Here is a 20,292-nt window from a genome sequence, read left to right on the forward strand (position 1 = left end):
ATCTGAGAGTACGTGATGAAGGGAACAGGCATTTTACTCTTAGAGGCAGGTGGGAGAGGAGGTAAGAAATAATGTGATGCCAGAATACACTGTGTATATATACAGTATATCTTAGGTCAAGGTAAGATAACATAAATAACCTACATGTATCATAAGACTTTCATTACATTGAAGGATTCTGGTTATGATACATACAGTACCTTTTAGCTCTACTGTCAACAGAAACCATTCAAAACTAATACAGTTATACATGCAAGGCCAATGTTTATTTTATTTTACAAATTGAATATTCCTATGTCATAAGGTAGCAATTTTAAAACATAGCACTTAGTGAAAATGGGGACTGTGTGCTATATCAGAATGTCAGTGTGCTTGATGTACTTGGCAGAAAACTGCAGATTGATTGTTTTCTAAAGTTGAAATCAGGTTAGTTGCAGGAAGAGCATGCGGTTCATATTTTTCTCAAAACAGATAATAAATGTGGCAAGAATGTAATGACTTATAATGGCATATGAAATGTGTTTTTATTCATTTTTCAGTTTTGCCGTTTTGACATTAACACTTTTTTGTGTAGTCTACTTTGTGTAGAAACAAGAGTTTCAAAAAAATTAAGAGGAGAATAAGGTTGATAAAAATATATTGTAAAATGAATTTTAAAACACCTCACCTTTCCTGACTATATTTAAATAACTTTTAAAAACACATCTAAAGTTTAAGATTACAGATCTCTCATTCAGTACTTTCTGACTATTTTTGCCAAATTAATTCTGCCCCAGTCATTTAACTATATTTTCTCTGAGGTGAATACAGTATATATATATTGATACAATTTGAGCTATATTGTAGGAAGCAACCTACTTTTGTTTCCACAGCTTTACATTTTCCTCACATGCTAAAAATCATGTACTTTCATGGAATCTATAAGTGATGTGTAGTGCTCACTAGGATTCTACCCCTATAGTATGTATAGGAGGAATGAAATACAGCTTTAGGTCACAACTGAAATTACCAAACACTGCTGAAGAGTGTTAAATTATAAAAGATCTGCACCTATTGTATAATACAACTTTGTGCTTTGTAGTTTGTAGTTAGAAGGAGAGAGACTAGATGAGTATAGTACTGTAAGTGAATTGTCTTCTTGTCTTATCCAGATTACAGTTAGGGGCGAGGGCTAAACAAAGTTAGGAAGTTGCCATGTCTTTCCTTGCTCTGCCGACAAAGAAATATTGTCTGTCTAAAATGTTCAGAAACCACGCTAGTATAGAAGAGAACTAAATTCAAAACATTTCCATTGGATATTTCAATCATGCTTGTGTGGATGAGATTTGTGTTTCTAATTCATTTTGTGTCTCTTGGTTTAATAGTATGTTGGGGACACACAAGTTGAGGTTTAATGTAATTTCTTCTTCTATTACAAAATAGCCTGTGAGTTGATTTTCAGATTGATCTAATAACAAATGTCAAGAGGTTGATTGGTTCTGTTGCTTTACAATATAATTATAGTTCGGTCAAGTGTAGACCAGGGTATCAACAAGAGACAAGGTTTTAGCTGATCATTAGCCTGCATGAAAACATGTGTTCCACTGTACATTATGTATATTATATGCAGATCTCTTTCACAGTGATTAATCTCTTTATTCAATAAAGAATAAAATAATTCAACTATTATAGGATGAATTCTTAAAACCATATTGTGTAAATTAGTGATGCTTGAAGAGAGATGGAAAAAATAATAAAAGATGAATCATTTAGTTTTATGGCACTTAATTTAGTCATATTATTCAGGCACGCCTGAAGGATTCTTTAACTCCGATCTGTTTTTAAGAATCAAAATGAAAACTTTTGCACTAAAATGAATGCTGGCACCTCGATTGGCATTTACTCTGTAATCACATAAAAAGTCATAACTCATTGGTTAAATTAATGAGTCTGGCTGTGCCAAATTTGTTTTTTTCTTATTTGCTTTCTGCAAATCACAAAGTCCTGTCAAGTTTTTCTAATGCAATGACACTTTCCCTGTGACACAGACAGTTTGATGTCATTGTTATAATTTGGAAAACACATACTCATGGGCAGTCACATAACTAAGGTCCACTTGGGTACAGATTCCATACATTTAAGGGTTGAGCATCACATAAACAGCTTGAATAGACACACTACTAGCTACTGTATGAAATGCCTTTATTACTACTTTTATATTTGGATCAGGCACAGAATTGTACTGAAGGTGTAGACAGCCCCCTGAAGATTAACTCTGGGGATTTATACTTTACTTAAATTTAAGCTGGATTGGTTCTGTCTAGTGCAGGCACTTTCTTGGGGACTTGAAATGAATCCTGGTATACTGTATCTGTTGGTCTGTCTCTACTTTATGAAAGTAAGGAATGCATCTCTGCAAAGCAGAGCACCCTCCTATTAGATTAAAAAACATATTCATTCTGCAACTGAAGCACTCTTTAAGCTTTAATTTTTGCTATTAAGGGAAAGTTTTTTATTGCAGCAATTTTATATTTGTTAATGGCCTTATTTAAGAAAAGAAATGATTACCATTTTACGTTACTATTATTATAGTCCTTGTTGATTCCTGATAACTTTGATAAAATATCTACAAAGACATAGAAACACTTTTGATGTATAATTCGGATAAGTAACAGAACAGTCCATTGAAACAATTTGAGGTATAATTAGGAGGTTAAGTTTTGAATTCCTTTATCGAGATATATTGTTTTGTTCTTTCTTCATCTGGTCCAAAGGAATGTAACTACAGAAGTGGTAATGGAGAGTTTTGTGTAAAGGATGGCTTCTAAGGAGAACAGCTTGTGTCTCTCAGTGCTTCATTTCTACAATGTTTAACAGATTAGTTGTATTAGCTTTCTTTCAGTGCTTGAGATACATTCTCAAACAGAGGATTGTTTTAATTAAACCAAATGTGCGCTAAGCATCTTAGAGAAACGTCATGTTTCATTTTCAGTCTATGTTTACATAGCACATAAATTGCTAAGACAAAGAAGCAATAACATTATGAGGTGAAGATAAATTCGAATTATTCTCAAGCCATTAAAAAAAAGATTTAAATGCCATTATTAATTAATTATCCGGTACTTCATTTTGATCTTTTCAGCTGAAAAATAATAAAATGAGTCATTTATTTTCAAAAAGGTTATTGTTATAGTTAAAATGTTTTATCAGTCTGCTGTGCTTGTTCAAGAGTGTAATATGAAAAATGTGATTACCAGCATTTTATTACAGTATATCATTGTATTATCTTAAATAATGAATGTGAAATTGAATTTTGACATTTATTTCCTTAAATAATCAGAGAACCGGCACTAGCAAAAGCCAGAGCGTCCAACTTGTATGACAACTTGTATTAGTATTCTACTGGATAGAAAAAAAAAAGACCATATTTCTGGATACACCAGAGAGGCAGCAATACACACAAGGATGGTGTGATTTTCATTTAAGAACAGCTTTGAGTTAACAAATGACTTTCATTTGCATATCAATCCATCTGCTTTATCCAGTTCAGGGTCACTGGGGAGCTGGAGGCTATCAGTAACAGGCACAACATGGAATACCATACCCTGGATGGGTACACCAGTCAATGGCAGGACACACACAGACACAAACACACACTCGCACCACTGCCAATTGTCCCAGAAGCCAATTAAGCCTCTAGTATGTCTTTGGACTGTGGGAGGAAACAGGAGCACCCAGAACAAAACCCACACGATCACAAGGGGAACAGACAAGCAGCACCCCAGGTCTGGAATTCAAAACAGGGCCCCAGTGGTGTGAGGTTGCAATGCCAGCCACTGCTCCACTGCTCCACTGCTCCACTGCGCCACTATACCACCTCATTTGCACATATTAAAGCCCATTCTTAGATTTATTAATATATACACATTGTGCATTGCTATTATGCTTAAATCATTAGGGTAAACCACACAGTTACATGTTCAATGGTATCACATTAAAGTGTACTGATATACGTACTGATAGTAATAACACTGCATCGATCTGTTGAAGGGATATACAGTAGAGTAGTGTAAGTCTGAATGTCAGTCTGCACATGCAAGTGGTTTTCATAGTTCATTAATATCTACTGTATTAATGGATCTCCATGTCATTGCAGTAAATGAGATTTTGTTCTTAATCGATTTACTGGATAAAATGAAGAAAAATAAAATATTTAAGTCAAAATCAATGTCACAGATCAATATGTTTAACATGGTGAAATTGAATTTCCTAATTTCTAAATCAATATGAGGAGTGTAAAACTACAACACTAATGTACACACAATCTAAATTGTAAAGAAAGTTAGTAAGATACTGTAATTAATAAAATGTTTCGAAAAGATTAACACAAGATCTTTTTTGTCTGCTGATGTGTATTTTAAGCTGAAATTCAGCATCAATTAGAATTTAAAACTCAGCAGCTCCACTGGAAAGCCAAGATTAAATTCAGCTGCCTACCTTTTCTTTTCCTTTGTCGTAGGACTCGGGGGAGATCATATTCGTGACATTTTTAGGTAATTAAAATCACAATCATCTGCTAGCAGGGGTTTTAATGTATTATTACTCTGTTCTTAAAAATCTCAGCGTGTTGATTGAATAACACATCTAGGCAGTGTCAGAACAAAAAGAGAAGTCAGCAGACCAAATGAGCAGTTATTAGAGATAGTAGAGATAAAAACATGTTTTATATTGGCAGGTGAAACAGCCTAGGAAGGCCAGGCAGAGGTCTGGATTTCTAATAAAGTAGCTGCACCAAGGCGTGATCTAGATTTGTGATACAGATTCAATCGACAAAGAAATAGTCTGGTGCAAATCTTCATCAGCCTTTGCATCTTTCTGATGTTGTGAGGTTTTATAGGTATATATTTATTTTATTTTTGTATTTAAGTGAAGTAAGTCAGAAAACACCTGGTAGGCTTTGCACACTGCTATATTGTAATACTGTATATTGTAATAGAATTACAATTCCCTGTGCTGAATTTTTCATATTAAACAACATCCCCTGGTGAGTCCAAGTCAATATTCCTCTCTGTTAACTGCTCGTTTAGTTCTTTGAGACAAATGCATTAATTTCTCATGAATGGAAGCAGTTTTTTTTACTTTTGATGAAATTAAAAACACTAAGGTCCTTATTATTCCACTGGGCAGAGTGTGGGAAAACTGCCCATTCCATTGTAAATGAATTAAGTGTCAGTGTGCCCTCAGGAAGTATCTGGTCTAAAGCATTCTAACAGTGTCATTCCTTGGTTCCCTCTGGTTAACTCCAGAGTGATGTGAACAGAACAAGTATTTTGTACACAGCGAAGAAAGGCAGTGTGGGTCAAAGTCAAATAGGACACAGATTTTAAGGCACGTTTCAATGTTTTCAAAGTCTCTATTTGTAAGTGTGTAAGGAAAAAAAACCTTTACCTGAAAAAGTAAAGGAGATTCTTCTATATCATTATAGTGATACAGTAAGATGTGTTTTTTTTTCTAAGTTACAGCTTAGTGTTAAGCTGTTGAACATGGTACTATGTGGACTCATGCAACATAACAACTGTACTGAAGAAAATCTATTGTAATAGCATTTAGAAGAGACTGCTTATATCAAAGTTTTCTAAATCTTTAAGGACAAAATGGTTATATTGGACATTGTGCTTCATACTCACAGCAAAATAATGAAATGGTCAATATTTAAATAGATAATTATAAAAAAAGATGTAAAGGTGTAGAGTGTTTCAAATATTAATAAGATAAATCCATACTTCAGAGCCTGGATTATTTTTAAATCCTTTTCACTCTAGGTTGATGGGCCCATTGAACGATTTCTTCCTTTCATCTGATGAAACACTTAATCCTTTAAAAGTTACCTTTTTTCTATTATTGTCTTTTGGCATAAAAGCTACTGTTAGGAAACAACCATCCAATATGAGTATTGTTATGAGTTCTAAAAAAAAAATGCTGTCATTGATTTTCATTAAAATGTACTAGGGGGAACATATTATCCCTTGGTTAGAAAAGCACCAGATGGCTTACCAGTTTGTAGCTGATTGTCGGTGACAATTAAAATGGGAAACATACAATCATTATATAAATAAATTAGCAGGATATTAATAATGAATTATCACTGTAAATAAAAGTGGGGCTGTTAATTCCATTGGTTTTATTGAGTCTTGATAGGGCAATATGGGTATAAGGTGTTATGGGCATTTGATATGGTTTTGTTATTGGGTAAAAGTGGGTTTGATTTATTTGAATGCAGTTTTTATAAAATAAGAAAGATAACTTGAGAAAGGTTGTGTTGCAGCTCCCAAACGATTCTACACTCTAAATTGAAATAGAAAAAATGAACACCATTGAGCCTCAGAGATGTAGACAGTAATATGTTTAAAAGAGGGGAAAAAAGAAAAAATCAAAGAACACAAGTTTTAAATCATGTAGGTCTTTACAGACTTATTTTATCTATTGTCACTTCACTGTAGTGACAATTAACACAGGAGTGAATCAGAGGGTCACTGCTGTTTATTGGTTTTAGAGAAATCTAGAATTATAAATGAGATTCAGTGGCTCAGTGAAGATTTTTAAATTTGTCCCAGCTGTGCGTAAAGCTTAGTTATTTGGAGTGATCCATCACCTTGTCCCCTGAGGTCCACGCTCTTTCTGTTTATCTGTTTGTGTCTCTTTGTTTTAGGTGATTCATGGGGGACTGGGAGTGGTGGTTTCACCACGAGAACATTGTGCAGTAATGGGAGCAGCTACCATGAAATAATACACTTGAACTGAAGGGTTTTGCTCTGCGCTTCATGCTAGTCTGAGCACACGGCAGGGATTCTAAGGGGAGGAGCAAAAGGGGGTGGCGATAGAGAAGCTAGGTGGTGATGTTTTGTTTGGAGTCAGTGTTGGATGCATGCGCTTCTGAGATACGTGGTGTGTAAAGAATTGGCTTCAAGGAGGTACAGCAGTTTTCTTTTCTTATACTCGTTAAAGGTGGCATGCTGTGATCTGCACTGAGAGCTTAAACACTTAAGATTTGTTAAGAGAATCTTGCATGTGTGTGGTAGCAGGTTGTTCATAGTATTACCTTCAACCTCTTTTAAGTTGTATTATTTCATAGTTCTTGTGTTTACTTTCTGAAATGAGAATGGTTTCTTTTAAAAGACCAAGGGCAACGTTTTGAACTCCTAAAGTGTTGTTAAAGGTATTTAAACAAAAGAAAAACTGTAACATTTAGAACTGATTTATTTATTAACAGTAGTAAAAGAATGATGTCACAGTCTTATGTACCCTTTTCATGTTTGTTCTACAAGTGTTCTGGATTTCCTGAGGTTTTGCCAATAAAAGTTTTACCTCTGCTTTCTTCTTTAAACACCTACACTTTTCAGCAGAATGTTCAGGTCTTTTTACAGAAAGATTACTTGGTTTCTAAGTATTATTTGCTCTTGGAAAAATTAGGAAATATCCTATGGTGATTCTCTGTATTTTATATTATGAGTGCAGCCCTACTGGTCTGTCAGGGGAGCATTGAATAGTCTCATGTGTTTTCCACACGTATCTTTTTAAATATCATGTAGTGAATGTGTTACTCAAGTCAGCCAGGTACCTGTCAATTAGAAGATTTAGCTCAGTAAGAATATACATATTTAAACATCTAACAACATGGAAGTCTATGTGTACAACTTGTGAATTAGCAAATGTTTTAAAATTGTACATGAGGATGAACAAAACAGTGGAAAAATTCAATCTTTGTAACCCAGACAATTCCAATTACTCCACAAAGGGACAGAAGGAACGCCCACAGCTGTTTGTAAACAGCTGTATATTTCTCTTGAAGCTTGAGTTAAGTTTTTGCAAGCTTAATACACCACCCTGTAATACTGCAGAAGCCTTTTCACCTTGAAAAAAACAGCATTACAGTTTTTTAGAACAGCCTAGTAAATCAGCAGCAGTTTTGAGCTAGCCTATATTTCATGTGGTTGAGCTGAAGACAGCTTCTAAACCACAGCCTGGAAAGGCTCTCTTCCTATTGCTCTGCTGTAGCAGAAAGAGAAAAGGTTTCCACCTCAACTTTTCTTAGGTCTAAAAATAATGAAGTTGTTCTTGAACTTGATTTACAATCCTGAGACTGCAGATAACAACTCAGGTTGGAGGAAAGAGACACATTACTTAGAGAAACTGAAAGAATATGAATAAGCAGACACCTATTTTAGGAATTTCCCTCCACTTCAAAAGGAGCAATCAAAAACTGAGCAATGGAACTGTGGCGTAATACATGAATATCTTGGTGAGGACAGATCTTTGTATAAAAGCAATATCATACATATTACTGTATACATTGCAGGTGAAACGGCATTTTGCTCATGACATATTATTATAAAATTATTATTTAAAGAACTTGCATACATGTCAATAAAATATTTTAAAAGCTTTACTCGCTTACTTGTTTAATTTAATTAAATTCAGTAACTAAGAATATCGAACTTACAAGTGAGAGAAGGCCATTCAGCCCCTGTAGTCTTTTTAGTTTGCCAGAGTGGCTTTCTTGTAATTTAAAAAGCCTTCTAAAGGTAAACATTTCAAAGGTGAGACACACTTTCCATTTCTGAAAGGACCAGACCCCTTCAAACAAAATTGCTTTGACATGGTTGTGTGTTAGGCAGTCCAGAAAATTTTAAAGAAAAAGAGCAAATTACCCTCTTACTCTTGCAGTCCATCTAGGTAAGTGTGTAGATCGATATGCTGTTGTTGTGACTTGTTTTCTTTATTAGGAGTGTATATTTTTTTTAATCGCTGTGTAATTACAGTGGCAGCCTCTGCTTCAGAGGTCACAAGGTCATATCCTATGGTACAAGCAGATGAACTTAGGACACAGCAGGTCACATATGGGACTATTTGTCTTTACAAGAGAGTAAAGCTAAATCATATGAAAGAGAAATTGTTTATTTAGTTATTTAGAAGTGGGTTATAATTCTGGATACAACACTGAGAGGCCTTCCTTTAAACTTGCTCTGGTTGTATTAAATTCTCTGTAAAATGACTCAAAGTGTTATTATCATAACAAAAACTGAGTTCTGCCAATTTCTGTATTAGGCAATGTCAAACACGCATTTAACAGGAAAACTAAAAATAAGCCAATCCACGTACAGTAGTTTACAAACGCAAATGTTATATATCCATAATAAATATACTATTAATATTGAATTATACTTTTGTACTAGGTAACCATACATGAACTTAAAACATTTATTCAGAGTGTGAATTTATGCATTAATATGTAATATTGTACATACTAAATCAGATTAAAATTATTTGTTGTGTTTTCAAGCAAATTTATGTACTGTATATCCCAGAACTGAGCAAAATGGTCTGAATCGGATTTTTGTAAACTCAGCAAAAAAAGCCTTAAAACTTACAAATATTCTCTGGAGCCTTAATGTCACTTGCTTATTGTTTTTATGATGAATCTAAAAATATTTTTTTTTTCTGGTGAATGAATTAGATATCAGTTTTAAAAAATCACTTTGCTGGACCATGTAAGTTGTATGACTATGAAAGATTACATTTTCTTGCAGAGATGCTCTCCTGATAGCAAAAATCTAGAACAAACTTACCCAGCTTGCACGATGAAGGAATTATGAACTGGTTCATAGCAGTACCTACACATGGTGTCTGTATCAGAAGTGGCTGAGGAAACTCCCTGGAGCCTTTCTGTCATTTGCATTAAAAGGGATTTCTGAGATTCTCTGCCTTAAGCACTTTTTAGCGTGTCAGACACCCATTAAAAAAACACGCAGAATTGTAAAATTGTCCCTCCCTTTTCCTCTAGTTGAAATCTATGTGATGTTTCAGTATTGGTCTACAAATAGTATTAAAGACCTCAACAACATATTTCTATAGTTTGCTGTTTGTCTATATGTGGTACAATATATGATCTCACATAGACATAGAGGTTCAATTCATACGGCGATGCCATGCACACGAGGCAAGCTCAGTTTGCAGATGTGATTAATGATTATCCTTCTAGTGATAAATGTCCGGTTGTTCCCAATTCTCAGGGGGTGCCTCTCCCATTATGGTACTTAAATTTGGCTTGAAAGCAAAAATTAGACAGTGAATACAATGATCATACAGTAATTAACATGCCTTCAATAAATATCTCTCTATTTTAAAAGATATCCATCGGGTTAAAGTGTTTAAAATTTGTAATATTCGGAAGCCTTTTTGAAGCAGCTTTGTCTCACCACCTGAATTGCTACTAGACAAACAGCCGCAGTTATCGAGGTGGGGAAATAGTAGAGTTGGATTTGCTGTGGTGGATGGATATCTCGAAATCACAAATGAGTGACAGGTCAAAGTATTTAGTTGTATCTGGATACATTATTATACAAATGAACAAGAGAATCATCTGTATGTTGTTTAATGATATGTGGAAATGTAGCAGTTTTATGCTTTAAGCTGCCAAATATTATATTGAGGTTGCTGTTCCTGCACTGAAGTGTTGTTTGATCTGTGTCGTAAAATCGTACTGTGTTATAAATTCATTGACTTGTACAAGCATGGACATGTTTAAGCCTGTTCCTGATAAGTCTACATGTGAAAAGCCCCATACTGTTAGATCAATCCCGACATTTAACAAATGCTGCTATTTATTAATGGTTTGGTAGGAAGGACAGTAAAAAATAATTTGATTATGACGTTTTGTGGAAAGGAGTTTAATGTTAAAGACAGGAAGGTCAGAAGACAGGGATTTCTGCAGTTTGGATAGTTTTAAATGGCTGTTGTAGATGATCCAAGGCTCAGGAGAGGAGGAACTTACAGCAGCAGATAGAATCTGCAACTCTGCATACCAGAGAGACCATGAAGTGGACATGTCTTAAATCAACATGGTGTCTACTTTTAGTGCAGATGTCAAAGGTTATTTCCTCTTGAATTACTTTGAGAAATGAAGTTTTCTAAAGAAACAGCACTTTTGTCCTCACAGTGCAAACAAAATGAGGACGAAACTAAGGGAATTGAGGAAGATTATATAAAGTGAAAATATTACAAAAAAGTGTCATAGGCGTTTTGGAGTGTGAGTTATGTTGAAATGCTAGCTGAATATGAGTCAGATACTGCTAACGTTGTACAAGACTTTGCTGAAAACATTATGTGAAATGGTCAAAAATAGCACCATTGGTAACAACACTTTTTTCAGGAAAATCATGGAGCTGTATGTTGTTAAGTCAGAGAGGAGAATTGATTACTGATGACTGGTATACTGTGTATTGGCTGAAACACACCAAATCTTACACATTTCAGCCTGAAAAAGGTAATATATTTTAATTTAAAAACTATAGAGTAAGATTACTTCTGTCCTTTCTATGTGTGTACGATAGGATATGAACGTATGGTTGTATTTGTATGAGGGCATGTTTAGCTATATGTGTTATTGAACCAAAGTATTTTGTAAGTTATTTATTACACATGGGAAAATACAAATCAAGGAAATGTTCATATGTATCTCATATTAAGAGATATTTGTTGTAGTATACAGTGAGCTAGTTGCAAATCTTAGGACAAGGCAGAAATTCAGAACAGCCGTATGGTAATTAATGTATGCTAGTAATTCATTTTTAGGTAGCTGTTAAGGCATGCTGTAGCTCTGTACCTTTCAAAGTTTTAAACAGATATTTCTTCTTTAATCGTGCAATTATGTAACAGTAAGTGATACCAGAGATCAGTGTAGCAGGATTCTAGGACCCCTTTGTTGTTATAAATAAATATGTTAGTACTCATCTGAAGCTTTGATACTCAATATCTACTCAAACATTTTATAATTAGAATAGCTTACTAACAGCTGACATGCTTTGATTTACATACGATATGATACCAGCTTTATTACCTCATACAATACCATAACACCACATCTTCTGTGACTAAATCAGGCTCTGTAATGACATGATCAATCCTATTGTCTTTCTGAGGACTCTATTCTGCACCTTACATTGCACTTTGACAGCAGTGATGGCAGGCAAACCATTTGATGATCTGCTCTTTGGAAAAGAGGCTGACAATTAGCCAACACCTGCTACAATCTTATTACCATAAACAACGTAACCAGCGTTTGTCAGCACCAACAATATTTGAACCGGAAAATGCCAGTTAAATTTTGATGCAGGGCTGTAAAACCACTGCTAAAGCATGCTTGTTCTGGACACTGCTCGAGCAAGAGAATGCCTACTTCGTTTTTAAGAAGCCTAGCTCTTACTGCCAGAACCAGAAGGACCACAGAGGAAGAAAGGGATTGAGTGGGGGTTTTAAATGCTTTTTATTTTCTTCTCAGGGCTAGGATTCTCAAGGGACACTCTCAAGTCGCTAATGTCACTATCTACTGGATAAGGTCTATTGGGGCCTCATCCATCACGCCTTCAGTTTAGTTGCTATGTTCGGGTCAGTGGCAACAGAAGTGTCCCTTCTTAGGTTGAATTACGCATCGCTGAAAAGCTTTTGTAAACAAATTGGTTTCCCTTCAAAACTTGACGATCCTTCCTGAAGCACCACTTAGAGAAAAGGAGAGTCAGGGATAGCAGCCAGCGAGGGAGGCAAAATAAGAGACAAGCAATCTTTTATTTGAAATCTGGAAGACCTGCAGTGAATAGATTATAGTGCTCTTTTGGTAAAAGTGCCAAGTGTAGCTGAGGAGCTGTTGTACTGAATCATAGCAACAGCGGCAGGGGAAAAATACACAACCAAAAATTCAAATTAGAAAAACATAAAGGCAAGTTCTGTACATGCATTTTCATGTGACTGTTGTTGTTATCTTCGGTTGTGTGCAATTGGATTACATCCAGAACATTCATAGTTTCCATTTGATAGCGGTGTAGTAAACAGTCTCACTCCAAGAGGATATGAAATTTTAACTTTTATTTTTACATTTACTGTACCTTAAGTGGTTAAAATAAGGTTTGGCAACTTCACATTTATATCTGAGCATTGAAATATCCTAATTTTCATTGCTTGTTCTTATTTTTCCTTTACTCTGTACTGTATAGACAGTATTTGACAGTTGCACTGTGTGGAAAACCCAGACTTTATTAACACCGAGGACCTCATTTGTTATTGTTTTCAGATTATGGTTAAAGCCAATGTACATTTTTTTAAAGTTTACTATATTTTGACTATAAGGATCTATCAATCCTTTCAAATAAATTTGTTGATTTGCATTATTGTTTTAAATGTCTGTTTCTGGGAGAAAAAGGCACACGAATTTGCATTGATGGTAGTTCCTTGATTTTTCTAGCAGAATTTTTTTCTGTTGAACATGCAAATTGTTTTCTGTCATCATTGGTGATTAATGTTTAGGAGAGTTAAACTTAATTTTTTTTAATCAATTTTCAAAGCCTCACTCTCTGTGCACATGTGTGAGCTGTGCTTGTGTATTAACACAGGGCTGGAACACACTATCTCGAGCAGCCAGTTTAAATGCACGTGGCTCTCATTCATTCCCTTAACACACAGCACTTGATCATCTCATCTCCTCCCTCATGCAGTGGCAGCATTCTCTCCTCTTCTTAATTTCCAATCACTGGTATCTTTTGGCAGCAAGAGGCAACATTCGCCCACAGGGGTGACTGACAGCCTCAGACCACTGGAGGGATAGTGTTTACCAAGTCTCTCTGGGGGACTCATGTGCAGTAGTGCTCCAGTGCCAGCAGAGAAAAAAACAACAACACAAATAAAACCCAAGAGGTTCCTGTCTGCTGTAGTCATCTGGACTGTGCTCTTTCTCCAATGAGAAGGATTAGGAAAGATGCCTGTGTGAGGAGAATCGAAGAGAAGGAGCCAAACAGAAAAACTATAGACAAGGCTGTTAGCTTGGAGTCTTAAAGGAGACACTCGCATTCACAGCATCTTCTCTCAGGCTTGTCAGATCTGCTCTTGGTTGTCCTGCTACTGTGTTTCAGAAACTGGTAAGTTGCGTCTGTATGTACTGTATTTGTCCTTTTTTCAGTTGTGTGAAGTGAGTTAAAGGGAAAGATAAGTCTGTGTAATTATAGCTTGATTTATTCAACTTCATCTGAAAAGATGAAGGTCTTATTTACTCTATTAGGCTGTACATTTTCATAGTTTTGGCATCTGGCTGAATATAAACTGCTTTACAAATAAGGGTGACATACAAAATAATTTTCTCTGCTTGTTCTTGAGTTGTTTTTTCTAAAGTTTTTGTCAGCTTCGGTCCATATATATTTTGAATCACTCTTTCCTCTTTCTTCTTTGCTCTGAGCTTTTAAGAGTTCAAAAAGTTCCACAGAGTATTAAGTGAAATTATAGATTCTCAAAGGTAAGAGGAACAGCTGAGGAATATATCGACAGATAGAGGAGTTTATCCACCATATGTGCATGTACATTGGAATTCTTATCCGCTCCATTCTCTCAGGACATACACAGTACAGAGGACAACACAGAACAACAGATTGCACCAGATAACCCAGCACAATGTCACAATGTAGAATATATAATAGAGAATCCAGTTACGCATGACTCCACACAGTGTATTGATCAGTCTGAGATTTTTTTTCTCTCTGCACTGAATTCCTATTTGTTTTCAATACCATCAGAATCAATATTGTTTATCTGAGAACTGTTTGAGTGCTCTGTTTGTTTAATACATTGCAAATATGCTGCACATATTCTTCCGACTTTTGGCTGCCTGACAAGCCAAATCATTTGTGTTTAATAGCTTTATCATATCCAAGGTCTTTTAGGTCGGTGAAGTTTGGTTTTAAAATGGCCTGGTCATTTCACTTGTCTAACTGATTAATACATAAAATTAACTTATCACATAAATCAAAAAGCTCTTCAAGTACAGTACATGAAATAAAATCTACATGGAGAGTCTGAACAACACTAGGTGATGCAAAGGAATTGAAAATGAGCTGAATGCTACTGGAGTTGCAGATGTTTAATTATAATATTGAAAACATTTCTGTTATTCAGTATTGTTATTTAGAGTGTGAAATGGAAAAGGTTCTTTGAAAGATGGAAAAAATTTACTGTTGTGTAATAATGAACACACATCTAGTTAATATACAACACTTTATTAAAGAAGGAAAGTAGATTGGATGTGATGTTTGTTACTGTATGTGCAGATATTTGAGACGTGTTGTAATAAGTCCAATTCCAATTAGAACATTTAATAGGGTACAGAGCTATCTTTCTGTGTTAATACAGACATGCATTATTGATTGAACTTGCATGTAATTAGTTTTCTGGTATCTGAGATACCACAGAGAGACAATTTATTAAAATAGAGCATCAGACAAATTGTGATACGAGGATTTTGAAATTGTGAGTTGACATCACTTGCAGAAACATACCCAGTCTTAAAAGTACACGATCCAATAAGCAAGTACAAGTAAACGCTTGATTATTTTTGAGGGGCTGAAAACAAACCAAAAATAAAAAAAGATGGGTCTCAAAATATCTGTCAATTGCCTAGATACAGTACATTTGCTTGACTTCATTTTGATGCTTTTAAAAAATGTTCTCAGTTATGTTTTTCGATATGTCTTAGTTTATTGTGCCTTGCTGTAGATTAAATGTGCAGAATTATTGTGATGATTATTGCTGTCAGCAAGGATTCATGGTGACTTAGAGGAGTATGTTCTTATTGTCTTATTTATGTCTCACAGAAGTGTGAATATTTTTTAATATTATTTTGACGAAGAAGATTTTTCTAAAAATGCCTAATGAATTCATAACGAAAATGACTTTCATTTGAAATGTTATTTTCTAATAGACTGTACACAAAGAGTTCTCTAAACCTCAAGATTAACATTATAGCATGAACAGAATGGTGTTATTCTGTACTTCAGCTTGTAGATACCTGTTAGCACTATGAGTCATATGGGTAACAGGTTGTTGTTTTTCGCGGGATTTTTAGCTTGAAGATGATCTAATTTCATAAATGCTGAAAACATGAGATACACATAATTTGTGACTAAGGTAAACTAAGTTAGACTAAGTTAAAATTGAGGGTATAAGTTAAAGTGTATTTTTCCATCTCATGGTGAGAATAAGGTGTATATTTTGGAGACAACACAGGAAACAATTCTGTAACATAAAATACTTATTGATGTATTTTGTCCTCATACTCCATACTGTAAATTGGAAACCAAAACTGCTTGTTTAAAGTTAATTAACATTACAGTTATTTAGTGTGTTTGTTCTGGTATTGTCCAATGTCATATGCAGTAACACCCATGGAATACTTCATGCCTGAGCCATGAAATAAAGATAATGGCTGGGTTATTATATTTACATTTCTCACGTTACTTTCTCTAGTCTTTAACTGTGTATCTAAATTACCAGAATATATGGAGACATATTCCCCAATATAAAAGTCTATAACAGATACTTCAACAATTGAAGAGAAACCAAATATCTGCTCTTGCATTTCTTTTAACTGGTATATGATCCTAACAATGGCTGCTACTTTAATCTACATTAAACAACTTTAAGTCAAGTATGGATGTTTGCAACCCTTAAAGTTTTATGAAATAAAACTTTATTTAATAGTCAGCAGATTATTTTGTTCTGAACAGGTGATATTCTGAATTTAAATATGCCTTCCTTCTGTTTTTGCCCAAAGTAATGATTTTAGTAAGGATATATGAAATGCCCTTTAAATTTCATAGTGCTGCATAAAAGGGCTGTCAGCTCCTTGCCCAAAGCAATATAAATGTAAAAATAATCTCCTTTTCACTTTTCCCCCCGTGAAATGTTATTGCTTTTAAAATGTGTAAATTCGCTTTGGAAGCTGGAATGTGTTGCTGGCAAAATTAGAACACCGAGCAGAATCATCTCGCTTCCTTGATCTGCGTGTTTTCAACAGTGGGTGGATGTGCTGACTAAAAGAGTTAGTGTTTATTTCATTTAGTAAAAAGAGCATCTATTGTACACTTCATCTAATAATGCTTTACATTGCGCTTCATATATTAGATTATGTCAGAACTGCCTACCCTTTAATGCACAGAAAATGAATGTTATTGCATCTTGAATAAATTCCTGAAGATGAAGAGGGTTCCACATAAGCAATGAATGGAGAGAGATTTTGCTCCTTCCTTTTACCACTGTTACCTGCTCTCACCCACTCCGAAACACCCCCGTGTAGAGTCTTTTTAGAAAAACGTAAACTTGAATGTAGAAGATGTCATATCATAAATGACAGCAGATGGAACAGCACTGATGTTTCTATGATTTGGCTAGAAAAAATCATTTTAAGGCACTTATTATTCAAACATAGTTGGCTGAAAACAAATGCTGGTGTCAAAGTAAATTACTTTAATATTTTAGTCGTTTCCTCATATGATTTAGAATGACAAAGGGAATATTGAAGCACTGTGTGGAGGCTTACAGTTTTCAATTTGTATTTACTTTCCTTTGTTGATCTTTTCTGCAGTTTGTATCATATCTCACTGTATCTCTGCATGACACATTATGGATTCTGTATTGTATACAGACTTAATGTGTTTAAACGGTTGTCTCTGCAGCTTGTGGAAGACAAAGTACTGTATGGAGTGGAAGGTTTCAGGGTAATTATAAGAAGTACAGAAAAATACAATATTTATATGAGACAAGCAGGTCTTTTACTGGATTGTCGTGTGCATAGGATGTATATGTTATGCCCAGCCATGAACTGTGGTTAAACACCTCTTCTACAGAATCATTTCATTTAAATCAAATTTCCCTCAGTCTACTGAAAGGAAAAGGCAGACACAGACACTATTTGGCTTGTTACAAAATAAGACAACTAAAAAGAAAGCTTTTTCTATAAATTCCTGTGGTTCTTTTAAAAGATTAGAATTATAAAATAAAACAACAAAAGCCTACATACAGTACCATACATTTAATCAAAAGGTAAAAAATGTAGATGAAGTATATTTAACTGAATAAATACCATGGAGAAGGCTGTACTATAAATGGAAAATCTGTGATATAGCTCCCTTTTTCAGCTGAAAGCTTCCACAGCCTTTCAGGATGGAACCTCCTGCTACATCGTAATAAAGGCTTTCATTGTCTGCTTATACTTTAATTACACTGTTTTCCATACCACAGGTTAGTTAACTGCTAGAAACAATTTTCAAAAGCCTACTAAGAACGTGAAATTAAAAATGTGATTAATACAATTGTATTTTTTTTTTATTTTACCACTTACAAATGATTAATGGTTTCAATAACAAACTCCACTTTTCTTTAGCCCAGACAAGGTTGATTACCCCAGTCCTTCGCCCGTCTTCACTGCCGCGACTGATAGGCGGCAGGGAATACAAGATGTTTACTTATTAAACCGAGTATCATTAATCAATATCAGTTCTTGCAAGATTGCCGATTCATTTTTTAGAAAAAAAGATTATTTACCTCAGACTTCAGTACAGATGCCAGCTTTATCTACATCTAATGTCAGGCAGAGAAAAGATTTTGCCAGGCAACCATTATGAGAAAGCCACTTGCTCCCCCCCAAAAAGTAATGGCAACCTGACTGGGCATCTGTCCCAGACGGACAGGGTGCAAGGTGGGGCTACACCCTGATCAGTACAACTGTCCGTCTCAGGGTTGACACACACAATTAAGAAGAGACCATTTAATCTTTCACACAGACTCCGCGGATTCCAGTCCATCACCGGGCTACTGAGAAAGGGACAATTCAGAACAGCCAGTCATGCCTCATCAGCATGTTATGAGGTGACTGGAGGAAATTGGAGCACCTGGCAATAACCAAGGTTAATATGAGCAGGACATGCAGAAGCTACAGAGACAGATGTCAAGCCCAGAATACAGACCGTGAATCTGTTAGGCAGCAGCTCTACTTACTGTACCCACGACATACTGTAGTGTTGCCTTCTCTTTTTCAGTGGTAAATAAACAAAAATTAAAAAGGTAATCAGCCATCACAGACTGGATTCCAGTTTATCTCAACACTAAGGCTACAGTATTGTAGGTCTTCCTCTGGTTTTTCCTCTGTTTTATCTGGCAGATCCAGTCCTTGTGAATGTTGTAGGTGCCCAAAAGATTGAACAAGGATAGCATTCAAAATTATGTTTATATATATTTTTTTAAATACCAGATTTAAAGGAGTATTCTGCTGGTGCACAGGGGTCTGCATTAGCTTTCCTGTGTTTCCCACTGCTCTCTCCCAGTGCACCACACAGAGAAACATGGCTCCTGCTTGCTCGTGATTCCAGCTTTCTCAGGGCTCATTTGACCCACAACCCCTCAGCACTCCTTCAAGCATGTTACTGTCCTGCCAACTTCTATAAAAGAGATAATGTATAGTCAATTGACATTTTCATACTACTTTAATGTAATACCCCCATCTTCAAACCACAGTTCCTCCTAACAGTTCCTCAATATCTTTGTCGGCATCAGTGCTTTCATGACACCAGCCCAGCTTTTCTCTCCCTGTTGCGCCTAAGGTCACCTCTCAGCCCTATTTCAGGTATTTCAGGTATCCCAACTGCAGCTCCAGCCTCAGGTACAACCGCAGTGGGCTGGTGTTCAGTTTGGAACACTGCTGTCTTACTGACTCATGCCTTGACAAGTCCAATTCTCACAGTGAAGTTTTTCCTGGCCTAGATCTTTTCTTCTCATCACCTAAAAATGTTCAACAACCCTCAGATTTATTTCTTGTAGTATATTGGTAATGGCTATAACTGAAAACCTGTTAAGTTTCATTTAATCTGTTACTCATTATTATCATGAAGCTCAGCTTTTGCTTGAATATTTATTGGCTCCAGCTTCTGTGTCAGTGTCCTGACAGCCACTTCTAGGTCCCTTCAGCAGGTAGATGTTCTACCTGCGGCTCCAATATGTGTTTTTCCTGACAGGTGTTCTCATGTCCTCTTAAAGTTTGTTTTAGAATCCAGCATATTCTTCAACCCCTATCTCCTCTGATGGGCTCTCTGACCCTGTGCCTGCAGACAACCTGCCCGTAGCTCAACAGACAGGTGTCCAAACCCAGATGGTGTATTTCCTGCTCCCCACACAACACACAGCCCTACTTCTTCATCTCTGAAACCTGTTTTTCCTGCCTTCACTTACAATGCTTACTTACCTCTGCCATTCTAGTGTTATCACCTGTGCCCCTGTGAAAACCCTGCTACTGCGTATAATGCAAATATAATGATGTCTAAGCATCATACTGTAGCTGATTTAGGTTCAGTTAATTCAGTTTATTGTCATACGCAATGAAATGCTGATATAGGTAGAACAAATCTTCCGAGCCCTTTCTTTACAACAGAGAGTCGTGAAAAATTCTTC

The 20,292-nt window shown here is 35.6% G+C and overlaps 1 protein-coding gene across 3 annotated transcripts in view; it reads left to right on the forward strand.

Moving 5' to 3' along the window:
- Positions 1-20,292, forward strand: part of LOC102692365 (E3 ubiquitin-protein ligase Midline-1) — a 158,223-nt gene that overhangs the window by 47,932 nt on the left and 89,999 nt on the right. The window contains exon 1 of one of the 3 annotated variants that reach the window (XM_069178890.1): positions 6,879-6,950. The exons of 1 other annotated variant lie outside the window; for it this stretch is intronic. The gene's annotated coding sequence lies outside the window, so the exon portion shown is untranslated. Of the gene's footprint in view, positions 1-6,878; positions 6,951-13,606; positions 13,944-20,292 lie in introns of those variants that run through there. One more of the 3 variants, XM_069178891.1, reaches the window with a different exon arrangement.

This window comes from Lepisosteus oculatus, chromosome 15, assembly GCF_040954835.1.
Source record: "Lepisosteus oculatus isolate fLepOcu1 chromosome 15, fLepOcu1.hap2, whole genome shotgun sequence".
NCBI lineage: Eukaryota > Metazoa > Chordata > Actinopteri > Semionotiformes > Lepisosteidae > Lepisosteus > Lepisosteus oculatus.